Source organism: Halichoeres trimaculatus, unplaced genomic scaffold (assembly GCF_033239565.1).
Source record: "Halichoeres trimaculatus isolate MK-OKI-2021-1 unplaced genomic scaffold, fHalTri1.1 fHalTri1_scaffold_19, whole genome shotgun sequence".
NCBI lineage: Eukaryota > Metazoa > Chordata > Actinopteri > Labriformes > Labridae > Halichoeres > Halichoeres trimaculatus.
The window spans coordinates 21,711,969-21,719,099 of record NW_027437197.1 but is presented as its reverse complement, the minus strand read 5'-3'; positions in this window follow the sequence as shown (position 1 = coordinate 21,719,099).

The following is a 7,131-nucleotide window of genomic DNA, read 5'->3' as shown; positions in this document are numbered from 1 at the left end:
CGCACGCTTAAACAAATTTATGCATGGACAAAAACACACAAATGCACTCACAAATTATGTAGAAAAGTTTTTTTTTTTTTTTTTTTCCCACTTTTGCTCAATCCAGATGTAGCTCTTGCATGTTTTGTACTTTGCTGCCTATATAAGTTTTTAATCAAGGCTCTCTTGGTCCACCACCTGGGCCGAAATGAATTATCTCAAAAGCCACAGCAGGATGGATTTTCACGTGATAAGTTTTGACATTTATGGTCCCCAAAAACTAAATCTCATCAAAGCATAATTACTGCAGTGGTGCAAATGAAACAAAATAGTCTCAAAGCTTTAAATAAAGCCTCTGGCTGGGATTTATCGTGTGTATAACTGAAGTCTGGGAAACAGTGTGAAGGACAGGCCTCTGGGCTAAAATCTTACTCAGTGCATAAAAGCTTGTGCAGTGGATCACTTGGTGGCCATAGGTCACACAGTCATGATGTAGTTCACAATACACCCCAGCAGCTATCACAACATCCAGCCAGATGTTTTTCATTTATATACCCCAGGAGGTATTATCAAAGGTAGGGTCCTCCTCCTTGGCTCAGTGCCAGTGGCAGCGCACACCCACATCCTCCAACTGAAGCTACGTGAATACACTCACTAGCCCAGCAACCAACTGTAGCGTCACGTTTCTACGTGGGAGAGACTAAAGAGCCGTGCACCCGACTTCCCATGCTAGCACAGGCTAACCACAGGCATTTGACACATACCTAGTTAGCAGAAAGCTAACTCGCGTGGCTCTTCATCCCATGCTGCCTTCCCAGTTCCTGAAAGTGAGTCAAAGTTGAGCCAAGCTTCACTCTTCTTTGGTAAAAAGCTTTATCTGTTTGGCATTTCCTTTCACTTTGGTTGTGTGTTTCTTCCTCCGTGCTACACCCACTATCGTAGCTGCTCTAATTAGCTTTCTCTCACTAATCAAAATTCAAAGTCACTTGCACACTGGGCACTCTGTGATTGGCTGAGGTATCCATGCTTACTTTCCACCCAAAAAACGTCCTGAAACAACCAAACCATCAACATTCAGGCAGAGGAAGGGGTTGAGGTAGACACAGACACTGACACTTACATACATGTATAGAGGCCCATAATTCCTGTAAAAGTTGACATTTTAATTTAGCGGATAATCCTGCAGACTCTACCTTTAAGACTTCAACATTATGTCATCAATGAGTCCACTTACATACTTATATCAACAGCAAAAGAAAAGAACTGTGGAATTGTATTTGTGGTGCCAATGTTGTCAGTCATTCTTGATGTGAATTTCTTTGTTTCACAATAACTGTTGCCTCAAGATACCTCACATAAAGAGTAGGTTTAGACCTTATTTAAGATTCAATTTTATCCCATCTTAATCCACCACGAGCAGAGGACTCTGCAGTAATTGGCAAGTTACAGTGTGGAAAACAGCTTCCTTTTAACTAGCAGAAACCCTTTGCAGAACCAGATCCCGTGTTGCACAGCCATCTGCTGCCACTGTTGGGCTTGGGGAGGGGGATAGAGGGAGATGAAGAAAGAGAGACATGGATAGAGTCAGACAACAACAACAACAGCTCACATGGAGAAACTGTAACAGAGCTAATTATAATGGTGACCCTATGTTTACTATTTACAGAGAGTGAAATTATGGATAATTAACTGATCGTTATAGTGATGACAGTGAGAGACAACAGGTCTAATATTAGTGTTTAAAATAATGATGATGATAGGGATGGTAATAATGTTATCAATCATAACAGTTGGAGGCAAGCTTCTCTAAAATGATGGTGATGATGGTGAGACTGGTGTTAATAGTTGTAGCAGCAAGAGTCTGGCAGGTACAAAGCAGCAGGCTGTCTACAGTAATGACTCAGAGGAACCTATGAGACAGGGGAGCTCAGGGACTCCCAGAGGGATTCAGAGTGTGATTAGTAACTTTAATGATGCATGAAGATTTAAAGTTAGTTACATGCAGTGACATGCCCCTCAGTTTTCACCTTTCAATGTGTTAATTATGTCACTGAAATTAATCATATTTAAACTATGTGCACAATTACATTTTCTGTCAAGTGCATGAACAAAAGCAAAGTAAGTCTCACAGACTGTATTTGCACTGTGCATTGACTACTTGTTTTGAGCTATAGCTCTGTACACTCTGCAGAAACTCAACAACACTTACAGCTGACGTGTTTTAATCATAGACAGTATAAAACATTGACATAGCCTCCGTGACGTCACCCGTCTGTTCCTGAAACAGTGAAATGAAGCCAATCCACGAACGCAGCCACATTGGCTATGACGCCGGCTGTGAGTTTCTCTTCATGCTACAGGGCGCCCGCTGGTCACGTGACATGAGCAGTGCCTCTGATAGGAAAATCAAACGATCCCAATAACTTCTAAACTGCAGAGACAGAAAAAAATTCACTTACTGCACAGTGTGTGCCGAAAATGAAATCAGCGTCTCAGACCCAAGACGTTTTTTGAACCAGACTGCAAATATGTTTTTAATGCCAAAAAGTCACTTTTTTATGGCTGGGTGTGTACGTGACTTCTGGTCTTCCTGCAGCCAGCCTCAAGCAGATTCTTGACAAACAACGACTTTTAGCACTTCCGCATAGGTTTCATTTTTACAGACTGGGTGTTGCCCCTTGGTTTTAACAAATGTGATTATCATGATAAAAAAAAAAAAATCTGAGTTACAAAAAAAAAAAAAAAAATGCATTAGAGGAGAAAAATGCTGGATGGGAGTTATGTAATGGTGCAGAAAAATGTTCAGAATGCAGGATAAGAAATATTTTGGGCAAAAAAATGTTTTCAGGTCAAAATAGTCTAGGAAGTACAACAGGTTATAAGATACCACATTTCTAAAAGATTTCAAAAATGTAATATCCAGTAATCTGTTGCACTTTTCAGGCTATTTTTATCTGAAAAACAACATTTTTGGCCCAAAATATTCCTTCTTCATTCTGAACAAAAATGTTAAGTGACAAATGGATTGAAAAAGATAAATGAATGTATCACTAGATATTACACCTTTTGATAGCCTATAGCCACAGACTCATAAATGTATTACTTTATTTCTCGTAACTTTATGAGATTAATCTCTTTATATAATTTTTTTTCTTTTTCTAGCATGGCCCTAATCCTCCTAATCATAAAAAATATCATGATAAAATTTGAATACTGATCCTGTCTTAAAAAATAATTTACATATTTTCCCCATATCGCCACCAAATAGAGAACATTGAACTTGAGAAGAGGTAAAGTGTGTCATTGTTTACTCAGCACTAATCACTACAGAATCCTGATCTGGTATCGAGGAAAAATGAAGGGACAGGTCAGATTTTAATAATTAAGTCTATCATATCACAAGTATTTTCAACACCACTTCATGACTGTTTTGTTTTTTTTGTTATGTTTTGCTTTTTTTAAATTAAATTTTATTTTCTATCTAGTTGATTTTTTTTTTTTTAAAGAAATCATTAAAAGAAATAATTAACATGAGAGCATTAGACCCAAACTCCTGGATAATACTACCGTAGTCAGGCCTGAAAACTGAAAGCTGTTTGTTCCATATTATTCTTGGAGGCACTGTAAAACAAGCAGGTGTGCAAATAGGGTGTGAATGTTGTCTAAGGACCATTTAGAGCTGGGAGGGAGAAATTTAGATCCTGATTTAGATTTTTGCAGAAGTCAAGGTCAGAAAATTAATATGGAAGAAATGTGATCTGTGTTGGGACCAGCTGGAGAGTCTTTTGAGACTAGGGAGGGAAGCCTGATAACATATAAACTAAATAATCCATCACAGTTATAATCTACTTCTTAATCTTAATGTACAGTGACTGCAGTTCAGACCTTGTTTTTGTACATGCATTTTTTTTTTGTTTATTGCACAAACATTCAAATTGTATCTTCCTCCATCTGCTAACTAGCTATCAAGTTACACTTTTGTTGAACTAAAAATCTGCAGTCGACTGATGCGTCACGTCCCACAGAGGATCATGGACTCTGTGTTGCTGGGGTCTGTTTTTGTGGGCTTTTTTTAATTCTTCTCCACACAACCCATGGAGGATCTCATTATGTTCGGCCAACAGCAGCTTGTTTTGGTTTGGTTATATATCATGAGATAATACACACATGACGCACTTGTCCAAATATACATTAAAGACACTCAGAAACCAAACAAGCAAAGATTCATAAGAGCAAATTCTACCGTGAGGCCGTGATTCTGCGCTTGTACACAGATTCACATGCATGCACGACTTAATCATAAACGCTTAATCTGCACGTTTAAGTCCAGTAAATGTGACTCACAAGAGGCTGCTTCCAGTATTTTTACTTTATCCGCCTTATCTGGCAAAGTTAATCCTATTTGTGCTCCAGCCTCTTCAGCATTAAACGCACTTTGCGGTCACAGAGTACACTGGGAATCATAGGAGCTGCATACTGCAAATTTTATGTCAGTGCTATTTTGCAAGTCACCGCAGAAGAGATTGTCAGTTCTGCTCTGATGGTGTAAAAGCAATGTAACATTTAAGCTAGAACAGGCACATGGGGACGAGGGTATATTTAGTATATCTGATGCTCTCAGAGTAAGTCATTGTGCAGAGAGGAGAATCGCTTCTGTGACATTAATATAAATGTAGGCTGCGACAGAGACTGGGGAATAAGAAGACATCACCATAGATAGTGACTGATATTCATCCTGCCTTTATTGTGAGTCTGTCCCTGCCTTTCTGTTTCCTCTAGTCGATGCTCTTTCTCTTTTCCTCTCTATGTTTCTCCCCCGTTTTATTCTGCCTACCGTCCCCCCCCTGAAGAAGATAAAATTGAGATTACATTAGCAAGACCTCCTTTCTTGTCTCTCAGAGGAGGAGAGCATAATTACTGTGTCTGGGCTTTAGCCAGAGTCCCTTGGCCCTTTTTTTGTGTTGCAGGAAACCTAATTTTCACAGCTGCAGTGCCGCACTTCAGTCTGAAAAATGGAAATGGTAGAGTTGTGTTTACAGAAACTCTAATGCAGTCAATTTGAAGAAGGGTTTATGGGAAAAGAGCAGGGGACGTAGAAGGACTCCTGACCATTCTGAGGAAAGGTGGCTTCTAAATGTCTTAAGTCTTAACTGGTCGCCCTGATCCTCAAATAAAATCCATTCGAAAAGAAAACCTGTGAAGATTCCTGCAAGTACCTTTGATTTTATGACTCTTAAATACATTTCCTGGGGGCAGTAAAGCCTCAAAGTCCCTGCTACAAGCCTCCTGCCTCTGTAAGGCTATGCATTATTATGGCTCCCTGATACTAGCCAGCTCTCTCCATGTCACAACGCCTTTTATTGCTCCTACACAAGCTTTCTCTTTCATCTTTTATTATGGCTCCTTCTCTTTGTAGACATTCTTCTTGTCGTCTATCTCTTTACTGTCGGTTTTAATCTCTGATTCTTTCAATCTCTCAGTCCCACACACACACACACTCACACACAAACTCTAAAACACATTAGGGCGCAGAAATAGTCTCCCTAATGAGATACAACCATATCTAGAAGCAGCTCACACACTAACAGCAGAGATACAAAGAAGGGGAGCGTTCTACAGCGTATGATAATGTCTGTCTTTTCCAATTAGGCACCTCTTTCTCTCTCTAATGTTTTCCACTCTCCTTGCACCATTTTTCCTCTTCGGTCCCTCCTTTCCTCCCTTCTCCACTGGCTTTCATTCATTCTTTCTCCATCTAAGCCCTGCTATCAGCCTTTAACCTGCCTCTGACACGAAACAGATGTCTCATCATCCCCGCCTTCCTCCCGTCTATCTTTTCCTGCGTTAGTCTATCCTCTCACTCCATCTTCACCCACCTTTAGTTCCCAGCACTGTATGTATTCTCTGTCCCTGCCCTTTTCTCACTGCTGTCTCTTCTAACCTACAGTTGACTAGTCTGCATTCTCACGTTTTGTTTGTCCTCCATCTCTGGAAATCATTACACGACAGCTGATGCTATCACAGAGAACGTGCTCTGATGTTTGACTCCCTTTGTCAGCACTGTCTCTGAGGAGCAAACAAACAGTCATGTAAATCAAAGTTGGTCTCTTAAAGATGCTGTTGACACGTTGGCTCTTCACTTGAACCTTGTTTTCTTTATCTTGGTTTGTTATTTAATCCAGTGTTTCTCAATTTTTTAAGAGCAAGGACTTGTTATCCTCCCAGGGTAATCTCGCAAACTACCAAGCTAAAAAGTCCCCCAACCACACCCTAGATAACAAACTGACGTACCATAAACTCGCATTGTACATATTACAACTTATTAGGGCTGCAAGTGATGATTATTTTGATAATTGATTTATCTGCCAAGTAATTTTTGACCAATCCATGAAAATTCCCTTTATTTAGAAATGAGTATTTTCTACAATTACAGTGACTACAGTGCAAAAACTGCACTTGGTCCATCATGGTTTGTTGTTTTCTTTTGGAATGAAGGAGAAAATAAGAAAGACAGTGTGAGTATGCAAAATAGCATAGTAAACAATAAGCCTTCTTCTTATAATTTATAAAACGTATTTGCATAAAGGTCAGTAACACAAAAACAGTCTATAGACAAGATGTTCATTATATGTAACAGATAAACTCCACATGCAGAGTTGGAAAGAATCTATAACTACATCACTGAAATATAATTCCATAATACCAAAAGATGCTATGAGGAGGATCTGTTTTAACTGGAGTACCTCGAGGTCCGGAGTCTCCGCACGCTGTCGTAAATTACTTTTAGCGAGGTGTGTGTTTGTTATGGAATTAAAAGGAGATCAGATCAAAACAGATTTCCTTTGTTCAAGTCAACTTTTTACTGGCTACAACGTGCTGAGATAAGGTATTTATCAGTACAGTTACGTAGTGCTACGACTTGAAACGTGACAACAAGCTAACGTTGTAGTAGCCAGCTATATGTAGCGCTATCCAAGACATGTCTGTAATGTGTAACATTAGTGAATCCTGGTTATGTCCTGCCAGTCATCTACCAATCAGAGCTAACATAACCTCACTCTTCATTTTATTGATAGACTCTCAGGTTTGAACAGACCACTGCAGAATAACTACTGACTGTGGGTTGGAATGAACATTTTTTTCTAACTCTTT